The following is a 20,655-nucleotide window of genomic DNA, read 5'->3' on the forward strand; positions in this document are numbered from 1 at the left end:
GGGAAGGAGGAGCTGTGATGAATGTGTTATAAAGAGCACCAGAGTTCAAGAAGATGGGGGGAAATGCATGCAACTCCCTGCTTCAAAGAACGGCCCAGCAAAGACTTCTAGCTCACACAAAGTGGTGCAGCTGAGGCTATCAGCCCACATCTGATGGAGATGGTTTGGATGGCTACACTGAGTTGCTCAGTGCTCATTCCACTACATAAGCCCAGTTGATGGCTTGTATACCTGAGTCACCATCAGTGCTGTCATCCCACTGCCAAATTGTCCCAGCTGTGAAAATGGTCATTCTGCTCAGGTTGTCCTCCCTGGAGTAGCTGAAGAATATCTTGTATAGTAAGGCATCACTAGGTACATGTGAGGCAAGTGTCTCTCACTGAAGATGGCTCTTGTGGTGGGAAACTCCAGTGGACAGCTGAGTTCTTTAACAAACTTGGCATCTCCTGAGTTTGTGTACTGTGAGGACATTTTTATGCCTGCATGCAAATATTAGGTGTTATTTTGCAAGAGTTTATATTTAAAAATCTCACAGTCATTAGTTTATATGGACTTCCAATTCTGCATTTCAGATGCTCCCTGCATAGGAACATTTATTGAGACACCTTTACTGCTGATCCACAAGAATGGTCCATTAGTGCAAGCTGAAACTCTTCAGAGGAAGGAGCCAGGCTCACTCCCACTGCCACTGAAGACTACCTCTATTTGCACAGTGTAAGGGATCAAATGCCAATGGGAAGAACCAAGAATTTTCAGGCTTCTCAGAGGAATATTATAAACAAAGCAGAGTAAAGCCAAAGGTGTATAAAATGCCTTGACAGTGCCTTTTAAGAGACTTGCCATGTGTTATTTTAGCCAAGTCTTTATTCATTTCTATTTAATGCTGTGTGTTAAAGTTCTCAAAGCTCCTGGCAATACTCAGTGGAATAATTTTAGAGCAACCTTAATAGAATGAGCAGAATAAAGGATTGTTCAAATATATTGCTGCAAGATAGCTTTTTAATAGAACAAGTTATTCAAAACACTGATGGCTAGGGCTTGTGAATGGAAAAAATCTCCCCTGTGTTTAATTACCCCAGCCCGTCTTTATTTCCTTCATATAATTCTAAACATTGTTCGCTTGTGCTGGACACAGTCCAGTTGGAAACTTGGTATTTGATCAACGATGTGTCCTATTCACAGGCTGGAGGTCCAAACAGGATGACTACAGCCAACCATCCTGTCTGACCTCCTGCATAATGTAGGTTATGGCATTCCACCCTGCAAGGCCTGCAGTGGAAGGAATTACTCTTTGCTGCTATTCCGGATTCAGGAAAGCATTTCTATTTAGAGCAGTACTTAAGCACACACTTAACTTTAATGATATGCTTAATTCCCATTTAAACCTGCAGTCAAGTGCAACTATGAGTTTGCACCTTTGTGAGCAAACATTATGGGGTCCAGTAACTTGGTCATACTGAAAAAGTGTACTTTATGACTCCCAGTGCAAAGGTAAATCTGAAGAGTTTATTCAAAAAAGTCATATGGCTTACTGATGTGACCTCCAGAGAGGTCCAGTTTGCCTGGGGATTTTCAGGCCTATGGGGCTTCAAAGCCATTTGCAGTATGAAAGTGCTCTGGAAATATAAGTGATATTCCCTTCCATTTCACTTACTAGAAAGAATATATGAATCGATAACATTTTATTAATTCAGTAACAACCTCTGTTAAACCTCTCAAAAGGCAAGAAAGAAAAGAAGCTGATTTTGTCTTAATTTCCAAGGTTTTTTTCACTTGCTTGGGGAATGGAGAAAATCTCTGCTGCACCATAATACCTTACCTAATTGAGCTCTTAGATTAATGTTTAAACTTCATTTGCAAGTCCATTACCAAATCTAATCAGTTACAAAGGTACCATTAAGGAAAAGATTTTTTTTTTTCAAATCCACTTCTGCTTCACATTTCCCCCCACAACTGTCCAAGGCCCTGGGAGTGGCTGCAAGTACTGTGTCATAGATATTGTACTTATATCAAGAGGGAAAAAGAAACTACAGAATATTTTCAGTGGAGGTAATAATATACAAAATTACGTGGAGTTCATATGCTGGTGTGAGCCAAAAAGGGATTGGTTAAATCTTGAATCTACTGAGACTTTCAGTTATCAAAGGAAAACAATAGTAATGTTCAGTTTCTTTTAAGGTAACAATACCACCTTTGAGAAGGTGCTAGATTGATTGCCCTTAAGGCTTTTCCCTAGATCTATTACCTGCAAGAGATGTGCAGCACTACCCACAGCATCTTCCAGCAAACTGAAATCCTGGCACAGTCCAGAACTTTCAGGTCTACTTAATTTTCCATGCTCATGTACTCCTCAGCCTTGTTGCTAATAAATCCTCTTCACATTCAAAGTGAAATGTTCCTTTTGAGCTGCACATCAGAACAGGACCACCAACTTCTCAGTACTTGGGATAGCAGACAATATAAATGCTAACACACAGCTGACCTGACCAAAGCTGAATGGGTGACTTCAAGCCAAAGACTGTCTCTCCCATTACCTAATCCCTGAGACATCCAGACTCCCATCCTCACCAGCACTTAAAAAAATAAATCTGGATTTTATTTTTGTAACTGTTCTCAGAAGATAAACAAAGATGAAATCAAGATCTAGAAATGAGCAGTGTGATACTATACAGACACCACTACTTCGAGGGAAATCAAAATTTTGCTGCTGTGTCTGTGCGACTGGGGAAAGCTCTGCCTACCCAGGGTGGTCGTCCCCCAGCTTTGGAAGAGAGGGGTGTTTAGAGGTAGTTGCTAATAATCAGGGGGTTAGTGACCTCTTCTAAACCTCCTGATGCATATATTAGTTTCCTGGTCCCTACGCACCCTTTGCAGCCTGCTTACCCAGTCAGCCTAGCAATCTCTATGGAAAGCGGTTGGGAAGGAGTTTTGCAGAGTCCTGAGAAGAAAGTAACCCTGTTGTTACAGTGAAGATAATATGCTGCACAGGCTTGTCCAAGAAAAAATGTAGTGCTGCAGCTCTCAAAATTGCTCTTTGAAATTATGTCTTTTGCTGGCCTAAAGGTCTCTGATTAAGGACAAGAGAGGCTTTTCCACCAGGCTACTGGGCTTAAGAAACACATAGCATAAAACCCAACATGCTGTATGGAAGCTGTAAGGTCTCTCCCACCTTGTATCACCGGTCTGCTGTGTGCCCTGGGTTTCTCTTAGCCTTGCTCCTCTGGTTTGACAAACAGGAATGATAATTGTTATATTAGCACTTACCTTTGTGGAGCACTCGGAGATCTGTGGATAAAAAAAGTGCTGTGCAAGTACTTCTGCAATGATATGCTGCTGCCTTTCTGTCTCCCTGTACAGAAAAGAACAAGAGCAAAGAACAAAAAGAGAAGCAGGTAAGAATGATTAATAAATATGCAGCCTACGATGGCCTCTCTCCCCAGATAAATGTAATAGTGACAAAAAATGCAGAGGAGGAGAGGTGCCAGCATACAGCAGAAACGAATGTGTAGACAATGCCGGTATTATATCCACAGATTCTTGTCTCCATGGACTTCAATCACTGCTGTGTGCTTGAAGCTGGTCAGAAGAATCCCCAACAGAGGTAGCTGACTACACACCCTTAACATAGGATCACTCTGCCTGCTTTAAACATGAAGAAAAAGGAGGGAGGAGAGCCCCAGGGTTCAACGTCAACAAGATCTAAACTGCTTGACATTCTCGTTCTGAAATGCCAGCTCTTAAATTATCAAGGCCTTTTTCCTTTCTTTTTTTTTTTTTTTCCCTCCAAGTGCTCTGTATTTCCCCATGTAACAGTGTGCAAACATTTTATCAGCAAATACCAAAGAGGTGGGGTGGGGTGTGTGTGTGAAAAATCAGCTATCTAAAACTGATAAAATAATTTGGCACAGATGAAGCAGCTATCACTTTTAAATGGCTATGAGCTTTCCAAGGTTTAACAAGTTGCAGGGATAAAATTCTGGGGATTGACTGCTCCAAGGGTGAATGGGAAGCTGTGCTCGCTCGCACTGTGACATTTTACTTGCTCCACTGCCTGTGTTACTGGGACTGTGCACTAATGAAAGGGGTTAGTTATACTGCTCTGCTGTATAGCAACAGTCCGTGACACTGTGCTAGCAGCATGTTTGGGACCATTACTTAAGTGATAATCTCACTGCTCCTTTGTTTTATGAGGCAATAATCTGATTCCCATGTGCATAAAATGAAGCCAAAGGGTAAATAGTTTGTTATAATGAGGGAACAACATTAAGACTGATGAAAACTAGAGGTCAATGTTATTATTTCTGTTATGACACCCATTCATTTAATAATCCTTCTGTTCATATCCTAGCGGCAGGGATCCATGTCCTGGCTTTTCGAGGCAGTATCTGCCCCCTAATAAAGGCAGATATTATCCTGCTGTCTCTCCTATGTAATTCAGCTCACTCTCGATATGGTTCCTCATTACAATTAGATCTGAGAGCCTCACAACATGGCTGTGTGGTGAAGAACCACTGGAGAAGGACCAGTGGCACTAGAGAGACATTATCTGCATGGCCTCGAGGCACAGAGTATCAGTGGCTGGATAGGGAACTCATCACAGGTTTTCTTGCTTCCTCCTTCCTTCCTGCTGCATCTTCCCCTCCCCCCAAGGTATCTGCTTTCTACTGACAGTTTATCATTCCCAGCTGAGCAAATATTCCCAGTAGGTGTTAGTGCATCACTGATGTATGTCTATTGGCCTCTTTTTTAATTTTTTTTTTTTTGAGAGAGAGAGAACAGGAGCATATTTGGACTACTTAGAATGGGCCTGAACAGAGCAGTGTCAGGCTTTCTGAATGGCAAAAGTTTCTATGTGTCTGACATATGCGTAGTGGTATGTATAATTTCATAAACAAGTTAAATAAATAAAACATTTTTATATAGACACTTATTACAATATACAGTCTCCAAATACCCTGGATCCACTTGTCCCCACCTTGTTTTCTTTTCACCCAGTTAACCTCCAGAGGAGGAAGAACCTCCTTCTTCATTTTAATACTGGTACATATTCTTCTGCCTGAGGAGTATATATACTATAGTTTTTGTTGTTGTTATCATCATCATCATCATCATCATCATCATTGTTATTATTACTTGTGATGCTGTGCTGGCTAGGAGAGGTAAGTATGAACCAGCACTATGATGGAGTAATGTACGCAGAATAGTAGATGCATTCTTTCTTTTTTTACATCAGCTGTAGGAAAGAACATTATAATAAAAACAGATGGGCAATAGAAAACACCTGCTGAAGTATAGGGGCCTTATTGTATATATTCTAATTCATTTAATGTACAATATTCAGTTTTGCTGCTATTTACATAAAAAAAATTCTTACCGATATTAATAGTGAGAAAATTACAGTCAAATTTCCAGTGAAATCAGCAGGCTCTAACATTCCACATCCAAGATCTCAACCTTGCTTAAACACATTCTTTCCCAAATACTCATAAAGGCCAAGTTTTCAAGAGGTTTGATGAAGCAGAGAGACAAGTATGACAGACAATGATCATTTTAGGACCTAAATGAAAACTATTGGGATGAATTCCCTTCAGGTCTTCTAAAATACTGTCCCTTGTTTTTGGGGGAAATAGGGAAGTTGAAAAAACAAATTATTTGGTACTGATATTGTGAAAGAAACTGAACTTTATGATGGAAGTCAGCACTCTCCTAGTTGTGGAAAAGATACTGTACCTAAAGAATACCCTGAATCTTGACAAAATATAATTTGCTGGGGTGGTTTATAAAAAATAAAAATAAAAAATAAAAATATCCTACACAGTGCAGAGTTTAGACCCATGCAGATGGGCTCTCCAGGTATGCATCCAGATCTATGCGGAAGAAGCCGAAGTCTATTCTATTGACCACATGTAGATATCAGAAAACTGCCTGATGTCTGACTGAATGTCAGTGAATCTGATAAAACCTCCACTGGGAGGAGGAGGTTTTATCAGTGGAGACTCCCTTTAATTGCAATGGTCTTTGAACTGGATTTAGTATTAACCATTTTCACAGATAATTTTAAGAACCTCCAGATGATTTATTTCATTTGATAACCAAATGAAGACATTCATTTAAGCAAAAAATGAAAGCATAAATTTTTGAGTTAAGGAAAAACATTTATTTCCCAAGCCTGAGGGTAGGGAAGAATTTTGCAATGGAAGTCCTCTCCCACCAAATCAATTCATTTCTTGCCCCCTAATGTTATTACTAAAAAGCAAGCTTATAAATAAAATAACAAACTTCTGGTTGTTAGAAGCACCCTCCACTCCTCTCTGGCTGCCAAAAGTACCAGTTCATCCTTTCCCAGTTGACAATATCCTGTAGTACCAGAATTCATTCCTTTAATTCACTGGTGCACAGAGGTTAAGGTTAAAAGGGATTATTACATATCTGGCATAGCCTTCTGTGCATCACAGGCCATTAAATTTCTTGCAGTTATGTCTGTAATGAAGCCAATAATTTGCATTTGGCGAAGGCACAACCTGATTTGAAGATGCCATGAGAAGGAGAATGACTTGTTCCTTTGGTCATGTGTTCCAAGGATTGATCACCTCCGCTATAAAAAAATATAATAAAACCAATTCCTTACTTTTCTAGTTTGAACTTGCCTGACCTAGGTTTCCACTTATTAGTCCTTATTACAATCTTCTCCACTAGGCTGGGGAACCCTTCTGTTTTCTGCCTACAACAAAGGTACTTCTGTGCTATAATTCAGTGCCTTTGATATGCTTTTCAATAAGCTAAAGCACTGAGCTCTTGCATCTCTTGCTGCAAAAATTTCTCTCCTTCTGGATTTGTTTCAAATATCCTTTAAACCCATGGATACCAAAACCAGATGTATTCCAATATAACTTGCCCCAGTGTTCTACCCAGAATATCACTTCCTTAGTCTAACTCAGTTTAGAAGTCCTAGGGTAAGACTGCTCATGTTTTATCACAGAATTGCCTTTGGATCCATGTTGAATTGCTTTTCTGCTATAATCTTTTTCAGATCCATTCTTCTACAGGATGAAGTCTATAACTTTGGCTTGATTCCATGCTGCTAAATGAATTACTTTACATTTCACTGCATAAAACCACATATTGTTAGACTGAACCAGGATTGCTAAGCTCCTGGTCAGTTTGTATGAGTGCTCTGCTCTCATAATTGTCTTTATGTCATCTGCAAATTTTATTAGCAGTGATTTTTTAGTAATTTCCAGAGCATTAATTTAAGATTTTGAATGCCGTCAGTTCTACGCTGATGCTTACAGAAACCCAATAGAAGTACCCCAATACCATGACATACAGTTATTATTACTTCTTGAACTCTTCGTAGTGTTTTTCCCAGTCCACTGTCACTGTAGGCATACTCCGTGGAAATTGCATAGTGCTAAATTGAAACAAAATGGCATTAAGTACCATGTCAGCTAGTAAAAGAAACTACCTAGTACTAACTCATTCGGTTTGTTTGACCTGTTTTCCACAACATCCTTTGACTGGCAATAGTTATATTTTGGTCCTCCAATTCATTATTAATTGAGCCTTGTGCTATCATCTTCTTTTTCTCTTTTTTTTTTTTTTTTTTTTCTCCCCTGGGATTGAAACCAGCCCAACCAGTCTGTACATCATGTGGTGATCCTGGCACCTTGGGATGACATCTGCTAATGACCAGCACAACAGCTATGCAATTTATTGTCTAATATACATGCAAACATAATACAAGGCAAATCTCATATATATAAAGTGTGTTCATAAAACTTCTGTAACAGTCAGGTCTGTAGCAATTGAACTTACTGATGCTCCTGAAGATCAGGCACAACTTTACATGAAACACTTGAGGACACAAAGTACTGATAGAAGCATCTGAGGAATCAGCCAGGACTGTGACTTACATGGTCTTGGGATGCTTGCTGTAGCTGGCACAAGCCTGTGCTGCAACCGGGACAGACCCTCCTATGTTACTTTAGGACCCCCTCCAGCATCCAAAGAAGACAAGACCATGAGAGCATTCAGTTAGCTCTCTCAAATGGCAAGAAGTTTTCTGCAGCTCCTCTCAGTCCAGGTTGGGTGGGTTTTTCTGCTTTTGTGCTGCTTGCACAGAGATGTATTAAGTGCTTGCCTTCAAGGCTGTCAGTTCGGCACTTTTCACAAGGACTAATATGATGTTTTATCTCTCTCTCCTTCATCCTAAAAATAAGTGACACAAAAAGTTAACATTAAAAATGACAAGGTGCCCAAAGACATTAATGCCTTTATTAAACTGTACACACATCATAAGACATATGAACAGCACTCACAGGCAACTGATGATAACTTTTGTCCTGTCCTATCTACAAGTGATTAAAATTCCTGTTTCTGACTCTCAATTTCCCCATTTTCTACATACCCAATAAACAGCTATTAGCATCTGCTGTATTTTTATTTTGTGCTTGAGAACAAAAACACAGTGATAAAAATAGAAAATCCACACTAGAAAATAAACACTAATGCTATTTAGTATGCTGAATAAAACCAGAACTTATTGGAAGCCTATGCAATACAGAGAGCTGATAGGTGAGCCTCCCTGAGCTCAGTCAGGATTTTCCTGGTCTAGTTGGAAAGAGCAAAGCTGCCTTTTTTTCTTATTTCTTATCTTCATTCCCATGAGTATCCAAATAAAATTGTTTGAATCAGGACTCTGGTTTGTTTGCAGTGCCACTGATGGAGAAGCTCTAGCTTGCAATTAGGCCTGAAGTGTGGTGGTAGGAACCCACTAAAAAGGTGGGCATCATATACCTCCTGAGAGCCTGTGTGGTAGCAGGAGTGTTACAAAATTACTGTAAGCAGCACCACAGATGAAGGAAAAGAAAGCCCAGTGGTTCAGTCCAGGGGATTAGGAAAACGTGTGTCTAATGATGAAGGGCCATATTTTACAGTCAAATGACATAGACAGTATATGATCCAGACAATGATGGACATGAAGGAGTGTGGTGGCTGAAAGGTGATACTCTAGTCATCAGCCTTGCTACTGGAGGGGTCGTGAGCTTGTTTCTCTAGAGTCAGTCTCTTTTGCATTAGGCAACACAGTTTTTTGTACTTTTAAACAAAATACAAGTAGCAATATGGTATCACAAAATCAGCTGCAATCATATTTGTTATTGGCGGTTATCTGCAAACCACATGAAACAACAATCTCTTCTCTCACACCAGCTCCGTGCTGCCTTCTTGTGTAGCAACAGCTTGCAGATGAGGAGCTGAGAGTGCTTTTATTTTTCTTCCCCTCTGAGCAATTCTTTCATGGCTTGTGCAGCCTTATGTCTCAAAGAGTAGCTTCTGTAAAGCTGATCCATTCCCATGAACTGTTCTGAAGGCAATGGAAGTGGAGGTGCTGCTGCAGGAGGACACCACTGCACTGTCTGCAGGTTTTGACAGAAATGTTGGACCAACACTTATGCAGGGGGCAGAGAAAGGACTGGTGATGGCCTTACCCAGCTCTTTCATGACTTCTCCAAGACACACAGCAAAGACAACAGCAGGAGCACCTACCAGGCAAGATGTGGACCAGATCTGCCTAGTGTTGGTCCTAGGTTGTCTTCAAACAGCAGAAATATCCTCCTGCCTCAGTTTCTCTCTTTCAGAGGTAATCAATTCTTTGCAAAAGATTAAAATAAAGTTTCAAGGCAAGCCAGTTGCCCTGCTTTGATAGGTGGTGCATGGAGCCTTGCAGGTATAACAGCTCCAGACCCTGCTGACCCACAGCTGTCCCTAGAAGTCAGGCAGGTGGCAGGTGCTGGTGCTGCTGGCATGGACAGCCCATGGTTTCTGTAGGTGTGCAGCCTGTGCAAGGACTGCTGCCACAAATTCATTTCATGGGAGGGGCAGGAAATGGTGTTTCTGTAGCTCAGTGGAAAGCAAACCATTCACTGCTGTCAGGGTTTCATATTCTTACAAATAAGATCTTTGTTTATAGATGTGGCTTTGCAGTTCTGTGAGAACCGGTAGAGTTCCACTTTCAGGAAAATATTAATGATTAACCATGAATAAGTACAGGAAGACGAGACCTTTTGTGGTGTCTGCTGAGAGATAGTGGTTATTTTGTCATAGCTGATAAAAATCCCAAGCCCACAGCCAGTGGATGCTTGGTCCAAATTTACCCACAAGCAAGGTACACACCACACAGTTCCTCTCCAAACTTACACAGAAAATTGCCTCCCTTGCCTCAGTACATAACCCTGAGGATTCTTACCCTGAACCTCCCCTGGCCTTCCTCAGCTGACTAACAGATAAGGACTCAGATTTGCCCATTTTCAGTGAAACTGGGCAGTAACCTTTATTAATCTTTCCAAGGTAGGAATTAGGATCTGGTCTTCTTCTGTCTTCGTCCTCCATCAGCACCAGCTGCTACAATGGGTATTGCCCTATAAAACACTTCATGTTCGGTTCTGGTGCCCTCAGGTGCCCTTCTCCTCCCCCGTCCTCCCAGATGAACACCTGTGAGAGGCAGATGGTACAGCTAATCCAGAATATATTTCTTGAGTCCATGTAGAGAAGCTGCCAAGCTGCTGATTTTTTGGCACCATGCCTTGTGGCATCCATGGCTGGTGAGAGATGCAGATGCCGCCTGAAAATAGCTGAAGAGGAAATTCTCCCAGTGTCTCCGGAGGTCCAGGGAAGGCAGCTGACTGCTGCCATAGGGTTCATGGGCAGACATCCCTCCAGCAGCCCTGCTGGGAATGCCTCACAAGCAGAGCTTCCTCACTCATGTCTTAATAATCCCTTCCTTCGGCTCCACTTCAATGGGCTCTGCGGACATTGCCTTGCCTTGTTGCAGTAAAGGGTGAGAAGCTGTTTTTGGTCAGATGTGGCCTGGCAGAGTGAGGAAATGTGTTTGCAGGGAGCTGGGAACTGTTGTTTCAGCCTGCAGACTTCATGTCCATGCACACTCAGAGGGCGCAGCAACAGACATCTCTGTTCATTTGTTTTCATAAAAGATAAGCACTGGCACATATTTATGTCTGCTGGGGTATATAATATGCATCCTCTTAACCACTGAACTTTGCCAGAACAGTTGCATAGGGTCACACAGGTGAGCAAGGGCAGCTCCACTGCATGCTGCATCCCTCAGCAGCCAGCACCCCTAGCCCTCTGAGCTGCAGATCCCCAGGACAAACCACCACCATTAGCGGCTCTGCTCCTTCCTGACAAGAGAAGTGGTTTTCCAACAAGTGATTGTGCTTGGGAAATAGCCTGGTTCCCACATGAAAAATGAACTCGGGTAGGAGTCATGCCCAGGCACAGAGACAGCAGTCCCCCTGAATTCCAGATATTCATCAGGGCTTATTACAACTGAAACTGGAGTCCAGCAGTCATCAGGAAAAGGAGCTCAGACCAGCTCACCAGCACAAAAGACCAATAACAAATACCAAAAAGTCAACACACTGTGCTCTTCCTATTGTGTGGGGCTTCAGGCAATGTAAATCCTTGCACTGCCTGGCCATTTTGAAAGGCATGTTCTTGTTGCCCAGGGTCTGCCAAACACTTTGTGGACATGAAAGAGAGCACAGTCCTTGCCTGAAGGAACTGATGGTTAGTGGTGGACTAGCAGTGAGGAAAAGGAACAAGTAAGAAGAAAAAGGCATGCCAGTGTTGGAAAGTATGTGGTTTGCACCAGTATATTTTGAGAAGCTGGAAGAAATGTGGGAAATGTCCATTTTCTTCCTGCTATTTATTCTTTATGAGTTCTATAGCCTTCAGATATGTAATTTGGAGTCTAACATCTTTCATTTCCAGTATTCAGTCCTTTTATGAACCTTTTGCATAAAAATACCTCTTGCTCCTTGTCCTCCCTTCCTCCTTCCCCCAAACTGGACACTACACTCAGCTCCTTAAAACCACAGGGGTACCTAACCCCACTGGGGTCAAGTAGGCTTAACCTGATTTAGGTGCCTAAATACCTTTGAGGCTCTAGGCTTTAATCAGCTCATTTAATGAGCTCCTGTAGTCAAAATGCACAAACAAGGTCTTAAAGCCAGTGGTTCTGAGACCCAGAGCAGAACAGGCTCCCCAAATGCAGATGCTGAGGCAAAGGGTCAGGGACAGTCCCAGAAAGCAGTGCTGAGATGGATGCAGGTATCACCTCTCCCCAGGTAGAAACACTGTGTCTGCATTGGGTTATGTAGAGGTGATCAAGAGAGAGTCGTGCAGTGTTTGCAGCAGAATTACTTTCTGCATTCCCTGTAAGGTAGTCCTTCCTGCTCCTGTTTTCAGAAGGAATCTGATTTCTTACTGAAGACCGGGTTATCCAGAAGCAGGAAAACACCATGGTGAACTTCAGTTGTGCCAACACAGTTTAGGGGAAATCCTTTTTCCCATTACAGGACATGAGTGACAAACCAACTAACTTCAGCCACAAGCAACTTAGCATAGAGACACAAAAGAACTCACAGCTGTGACTGCTCTTGCAGCCTTACCACAGAATGGAAAAGAAGCTCCCTCTTAAAAATAATATTAGTATTCTCATTACCACAAAGCTTGCACACCAAACACACTCTACTGCAGAATATAACTCTGCCTGGTAATGTATGAATAGAAAAATGAAAGAAAAAAGAAGAAGAAAAGGGTGCCTTTTGTCTGGAGGGGTTTAAAAGGAGAATAGATGGTGTTACAAGAGCAAGGGGCGCTACCAGTGCTGCAGCAGCTCAGCCATAAATGAGTCTGGGCTGCAGTTTTTGGGGGGAAGTGTCATAAGAAGAGATCTTGCAGGGAGAAATTTTAGTAGGAAAATAACAAGATTGCTTTTTCAGTAGTTTATGGGCAGCCTGTGGATTAGAAGTTGCAGATGATGAGGGCTAAACTGTGCTATGCTATGAATTGCAGCAGTGCCAGCCCCAGGGCTCAGTGAGGGCTCTGCTCTCCTGAGCAGGTGGCAGCTGAACACAAGGACACAGACATGCATGGCAGCACTCAGCCTTGCCAAGAAGTTACTTATCTGCTACCTTGCTCAGGAGGTCTGACACAACCACACACACGATTCATGCTTGGGTTGCATTGTTGAAGTGCAAATAGGTGTTCTAAAAATATGAGATAGTCCTCTATGCCTTTCACAGAGGATCTGGGCCTTAATCACATAAGAAATTGAAATTTTATATTATTCAGAATATTTCGCTGCCCCTGGATTGGCTGATGGCTCTCAGAAACCTTTTCTAACAGTGGTATGGGGCTGGGAAACTGTGGGTCCATGCCTTAAAATAGTTCTGGACCATGATGACAATTTTCACTTAGAGGTTAGCTAGGAAAAGCCATGCCTTGGTATTATTACATGGAAGGGACCACTGATATCAAGTTATGTGTGTGACGCTGGAAAATGAAAAGATGAATTAACAATGTCTAATGCAGGACCTGAATTCCACAATAATCAAAATAGATGATAGCAATAGTTAATAGTAATAGTCATGGTGAGTCAAATTCCTGGATTAACTTTCCCAAAGCAATGTTGAGCAAGCTGGAGATATGAATGGAGGCAAAGCATCAGGTCCACAGGTGACAGAGAGGTTTGGTGCTTCTCCATGCCCCTTAGAAAGGACTGGGTTGTAGAAACTGTTTTATAAGGATCGCAGCATTACACGATGCAACAGAAAGTCCTTCTTTGAACCATATGACCCTTCAGCATTGGCTACTGCACCTGAACACACTTCACTTTTACTTACTACAGGGCACAGTTCACCTGTTTTGATGTTGATCACATAGCAATGGGCCTTGATACTATAGCAGGACACATTAGAAGGGGCAGAGGGAGTTGGGGTAACCACTGCTCTACTCATGGCAGTTCTTGGAGGAGCTGGCACTTGTGTTTCATTCAAGCAGCAGTCCCCAGGCATAGGGCTGCACTGTGTTTTAGCAGCAGGCCTCCTTCAAGGTAGCTGTTTTAGAAATCCTCGTGTTCTTAGATTGCTGTCCATTCAAGTCAGCACACCATTACCCACTCCAGCTCTTCTCTTGCTCTAAGTGATGTAAGGATATTTGGGCCAACAGAAATGGAAAAGAGTAAATGGCAGCAAGCATCTTTTCCTGGGCACTTGTGGAATCATCACCACACCTGGCAGTACTCCAGGCTACCTCCCTCGGTCAAAGCCTTGTCTATTTCCAGCCTTCTATTTCAAACCTCAACCCTTCTGACACAGCAGCTTGAATGAGAACCACCTATTCCTTTGGATGCAGTGAAATCCTGCTGGACAGCCTGGTCCCCTGCTTGCTGGGGTGGCAGGATTTCTCTTATTACGAAGGTACCTGAAGACCAGTTGGGCACTTCTACAAATTCTGCAAAGTATGGGTGCAGTAGCCATGCTGAACTCTTGAAATCAGGGAAATCTGAGGATTTAGCCTGAAGAGATAGTTTTAGAGTGGAGATATCTTAAAAATATGTCCTGTCTGCATTTTCAGAAAACTAACCTCCTTTCAAGATCAACCTCCATGGTTTCTTTATCTTTCTAGCAGTGCTCAGGTTGTTAGGTAAATGTCATAGCATTTCTACTGAAAAGAGGCATTAGTACATAACATAATCAGGCCTGAGGATTCAAATCCTCCCTCCAGGTATGTCACTGTGACCCTGGCTCCAGGGGGGCAACGCTCCAAGCATAAAATGGGGAGTTCTCTGACCTGTCAGGGTCAAGATGGATTAGAGATTCAACTCAAGCCCCACATGGCTGCACTGTAGCTGGCACAGGAATCCCTGCATACGTGTTCAGATTTTAGTTTAGCTTTCACTGTTATTAATTTCCTTTTATAATCTCCATTTCATGTTTACCAGCACCAGATTCTGAGCTGATGTAGATCAGCAGTGATCCATTGCTGTTGAGTGGCATTATTTTACAGACATTGAGAGGATGGCCCCTAGCTATTAATTCTGCTTTGCTCCTCTCTCTTGACAGGAATAATCTCTTTTAGAATTTGAGACTAAATAAAACATCACCCCTTGGATAGCTGAATCCTGTAATTCCCTCCTGGCCTCCACTTCTGCTTGCTGCCAATGGAAATGAAAAGTGCTGAGCACCTGGCAGGATCAGGCCCTCAGGTGACTCAGTGGCTGTGCCAGCCCTCTAATTCTGGGGTAATGATAATAATTGGGCTTGAACTGAGTGTTGACACATATTTATTAATTGCAAGGTGTGGCTGGCTCTGCACTTTGCTAAGACAAACACTTGCAGAACAATGTGCACAGAGGAGGATGGAAAGCATCCAACCATGTATCAGCAGCAGCTGAACGGGGAGGAAATTGCTAACTGTCCCATACAAGGAGGCACAGCACCGAAAATCCAAAATGTAAGGATCTCCTTTCCTTGGGTTCAGCTTTCCTTTTGGAGAAACCTTTCATGTTTCACCAGAAAGCCCCTGACATTGCTGCAGCCCCAGTGGCTTGTGACACAAGACCAAGATGACACAATTGGAGCCAGGCTTTGTTCCAGGACTGGCAGTGATTTAGTGACATTTCTAGAGAACAGGCGGAGGCAGGTCCTGGCCCATGAGCTAAAGGTTATTTGAGCAGAGTCATATATTTAAGGTAGGAATCATGTGAATCCCAGAGCATCTGGAAGGGAAAGGAAGCCTGCCTGCCTGCCTGTGTGCAGGCTGGTCCTACAGAGGTAAACTGCCGGATGCTCAAGGGAGAAACCAGCAATGAGAATGGGACAGAGGAAGAGCTTTCATTCTTACTTTTGGTACTAAAATAATAATTAACAAATGACTATACTGTATTTATTTACTGCTCTTTAAATGGCAACCAGTGACTCACTCCTTTTTGTGCTTTCCTTTATCAGTGATGAAATTGCTCTCTCTTGCGAGCAACTACCTTCCTTCCTTTTCCTTTAGCCTCAGGATTTACATACGGCAATACCAGATAAGTGAAGACAGCGCAAGAGAGCTCACTGACTTCATACCTCAGATTCAGTTGAGTTTTGCCTGGCAAAACTGCAGGTAGCTTGGATGTGTCTGTAGGTTCTTCCTAGATGTGCCTCTGCTTGCTTTCCCACACAGCTGAGAGCACTTCGAAGCTGCACTAACTCATGTCACTTAGAGCAATTTTCAAAGCCTACTTAACTTACCTGCCCTGTCATAGCTGTGACCAGCCTGGCACTAATCAGGATGTTAGAGAAATATCAGCCAGTTACTCACAGTTCTCTGAATCAGCGAAGAGGAGAAACTTCCTTTCTCATTTCAAGTAGTTTCTATAAGTCTAGAGACATCTTACAGAAACAGAAACTATACCTGATAAAACGCCAACATTAATCCATTTGATGTATCTAAGTATGGCTGTTTAACAGCAACATATCAAGTTAATGTGATACTGATGGAATAAGAAATGACATCAGAGGGTTTCAAAAGATTTCTTACCACAAGGAAAAAAAAAGATGTTGACTTCCCATTTCATTTCTCTGTGAATGAGAACACCTTTGCTATTTACATTATTTACTGTTTACCGTAGTAGAGTCACTACTAAAAATCAAAGTGATTTGCAGAGCCCTGCCAGTTCTTTTTATATCTCCTTTGCTGACTCAATAAACATCTGACACTCCAGTATTGTAACTAAGTGTACTGATTCTGCCCTCATTGAAAACATCTTTCTAAAAGAAAGCAATTGTTCTGCTTCTGCTAAAAATGTGCTTTGTCTGGCGAAGCATTTGTAAAAGCTTTTTCCCCCCAAATGTTACTGTGGCAATTGTGAGCAGTTAGGCATGTACAGTAACTTGAGAAGCTATGTGAAATCTTCTGATATGCAAATACACTGCTGTATACATGGCAAAGAAGAGCTTTGGGCATGCTTACATGAAACAGGGTTGCGCTAACAAACAATTCTCTTATATGCGATTTTGAAGTCAAACTTGGTCCTGAAAAATGATGTGAAGTAAATATTCAAAAAAGCCTATGGTGGTAGGGAAATGGTTTTGAGTTCAGACCAGTTCTGCCCTAGGCTAGTTCTGTTTCTCCTGATACAGTCACCTTTAAATGAAATAGACCAGGATTGAAGCCAAGGAGCCTGAGCAAGGTGCCGCAAGACAAGACACTGGTAGCATCTGGCAAGGACAAGGCATTGCATGTTTCAACCATCAGCTGGCATAATGGAACTGGATGGATGTCTCTATGGGAAAAAGTGACCTTCCAGTCTGAAGAGGACATGTCGCATCTGGTCTGTATCTGCTCTTGGATCCAAATTCAGGCAGAGGCAATGGGAAACCAGAAAGAACAGCCTAATGCAACTCCACGATGGTGTTCCTGGATGCCAGCCATAGGTGAGCCTTCCAGGTAAGTGTGGAACACAAAGGAATTTATGAACACATAAATCATAGGAGCTGAAGATGGGAAAGGCCACTGGAGAACTAGTCAATGCAGGCCTGTCTGCTACAGGGAATTTCCCAGTTGACAGTTTTAAGAATTTCAGACAATAGGGCTTTAACTTTCCTCTGAAAGCAATTCAAGGTGGTTAGGCACCTATCTGAACCTTTCAGCATCTCAGTGTGTTTCATGGGACTAGCCCTATACAGATTCCTAACAGTGCTTGCTTCAGGCCTTTAAAGCCGTATTTCCTTTATGCTGTTTATTCCAAGCTTATTCTGTAATGCAGCAAAACCAGAAGAGGAGGTAGTCACTTGAGGCTTGCCTACACTGCAGGTTTCCCCATATTTCCTCCCAGGGAAACTGAGTCAACAGGAAGACTGGTTTTGAGAAGCACTCTGGGTGAACAATCCAGGTTACAGTGAACTGGGAAAATACATTAAAATAATGGAGCAAGGAAGCCTGCATGTAGCATTGTTGTGGGATGGCCACAATGTGTTACAGTTACATTTTACCATAGGGAAGAATGTTGTTTGTGCAGCAGGTGCCTAAGGTTTGAGCCACTTCCACAAATTGCTCCTAGAAACGAGGTTGAGTTTCAATAAGGCAGATCACATCTTTAAAAGGCCTTGCTGGTTTGTGCTAGGGCAGGCTGTGCATCATCAGCTACTCCACAACAGATTTCCAAAGAAGATGTAGGAAAGAAAGGGCACACAGAAAGATTGAGGAAACCACCTCTGCCCCTTACATCTAAGAGTAAGGCTGTTAGAACAGGAACAGAGACCTGCCTGTTCTTAAATTCCACTTTGTATTCTCTGTAGAGATGAACAGAGTCTGTTGGCATTTTGCAATGATTGTGAGGAATTTTAGTGGTTAATTATATCCTCTATTTCTTGCCTTGCTATCTCTGTGCACATTCACATGAGTCTTAAAAGGAGTTTACTGTTCAAATGCCTAGGCTCTGAGCCAGGAGCAGTGCCTAGATAGAATACTGTGAAACATCTCCTCATGTGCAGCGATAAAATGCTCGGGGACATAGTATAAAGAGCTATGAGTACATCTGCAAAGTCATGAAACATTATGTCATCAATGCTGTGAGCACCGCAAGGTTGTGATCTCAGAGCAGTCTCTCGGTCAAAGTAGAAGAGTAACAAATCTAAACAACTTTCAGTATTCAAGGACTGTGTCACCATTAGATTGTGGTACTTTTCAACCAGGTTTGCCAAGGGCAGTACAGAGGTGGGTGGACAAAATATGCAGGTTAGTACAGTAGGAGAAGTGGGGGAGTGACATAATGGGTGCAGAGGAAGGAAAGGGTGAAAAGCAAGTGACAGCAGTGGTGGCAGGGCAGTGGGAGGCCAACAGAAGGCTCCCAAGGCAGTGATGTGCTTAACCATTTCCTCTTGACCTGGGTTGGTTTCTCACTGTTGGTGTGTAAAAGGGGAAGACGATAGTGTGCTCCTGTGGTGTGCCACGTGAGAGTCAGGAAGGGGAGGAAGAGAAGGGCCAGAGATGGGTGAGAGTTTAGCCACAGCTGGAGGAAGATGGTTTGTGTTAGCCTATGGCTTATTTGAATTGATCACCACCCTTCACCTTCCCTTTCACGTCAGTCTCACTACCACTGAAATCAAAATGCTAATAAAATGTATAGAAGGACAGACACTTTCTACTGAGGTCCTTTGCCCCGGACTGGCAGTCTGTTCATCTGTATTTATGCACAGCGTGCCTTCTCCATGCATCTTTCCCTCCTGTGTTACAGGGGGATCCTTGCTTACAAGCAGAGATGCTCTTGGGGCCCAGCTGCCGAGGCAGTTCCCTGACACCCTGGCCAGGTGAGGGGAGAAGGGTAATATACTCAGCTAAGATAGAAAGCAGTAAATACATCCAAAGCTGAGATGGAAGAAAGGGGCTTTTCTCCTAGCTTCCCCCGGTATACTAGAATTTTATGGTTAGGTCTTACCAGATGCCCTGCCAGACTCAAAGTCCTCGGCAGTCTTGACTAACCTGAGACAATCATAATAAAACATAGTTTAGTAGGAATGATCCACAACAAAAACCCTTCTCACCCATCAGACTTCGGCAGATAGTACAAACCTTGCCAGAATCTGACTTCTTTCCTTACAAAGCACTTCAGCTCCAAGGTCTTGATTGAGACTTACAAGGTGCCCTGACATGTTCCTGCTCCAACAATTCATTAGCTGTGACTTTTTGCAGTGATTGCTGTATTGCAGTATTTCTTCAGAGCTTCCTGGCTCTCCCCAGGAGACAAGGAGGTGCAGGATCAGCGGCGAGGCGGTGCATCCGGCAGCACAGTCATGTCCACAGCAGAGCTTTGCTGCTGATTTCAGCAGTTTGCAGTTGTGAGCAAACTGCACTTGAGTGCAAACTGGCACTGAAACACAGACTTGGCCATCTGGCCAACATGATTGCAAATGGGTGTAGGATGTGCAGGTACTGATCAGTTTTGGCACAACACGAAACGGAGTGGGAAGGTGACTGGAGGCCAGTCAAACCAGCAGAGAAATATTAATCCTCACTCACGGTGTACTGTTACTGAGCAGAGCACAGACTGTCTCCAGCGTTCATACCTACTAGAAACTGTGCTGTGTGGGTGTAGGGCATTTCAGTGAGGTTATAGCTGGGCTTGCTGGGAGTCTTGTGCCAACAGACTCTCAGAGTAATAGCAAGCAGGGAATGTGGGAGGTGTGGGCTTAATTTCCATGGGGTTCCTGGGACGAGGTCCTTCCCCTTAGCCTTTTGCCCTCCTCCCTGGCCCTGAGACATGGTGAGTCCTTTGGTGCAATCTGTCCCTTCAAATGGGTGTGGACACAGTGGGTAAGATCTGGTTTGGGAAACTTCAGCTGCACACAAGTACAGGTCAAATATTCATAACAAGATCCTCCCTTGCTTAATTGTTGACCTGTACTAACCCCACTGCCTGTGTATCTGTGTCACAGTAGCAGAAAAAAGTGTGGCAGGAAGGGGTTAACCTGTTGGGGGGGTGGGGGTAGGGACGGTTTGCAGGCAGAGGGGAGGAGCAGGATAGTATTTCTGTATTAACATGCAGCTGGTTAATGCAGCTGAATAGCCCTGGCTCAGCTGTTACCTTTCTCAAAGCCAATGGCAAATGATGAAAAACCGTGGTAATATCTATTAAAAGTTTGTGGAAGGAGCCTGCTCAGTGGGAGCTTTTCCATCTCACATACAAGTGATGATTTAGAACAGAGAAAGATCCCCTCGAGGGGATTTTGTGAACCATGCAATGCTAATTAACTCCATTGTTGTATTTTGTTTTGAACATAAGAGTCCCTCTGGGATTGCAGCACTCTT

This window comes from Acanthisitta chloris, unplaced genomic scaffold (genome assembly GCF_000695815.1).
Source record: "Acanthisitta chloris isolate BGI_N310 unplaced genomic scaffold, ASM69581v1 scaffold13399, whole genome shotgun sequence".
Taxonomy (NCBI): Eukaryota; Metazoa; Chordata; class Aves; order Passeriformes; family Acanthisittidae; genus Acanthisitta; species Acanthisitta chloris.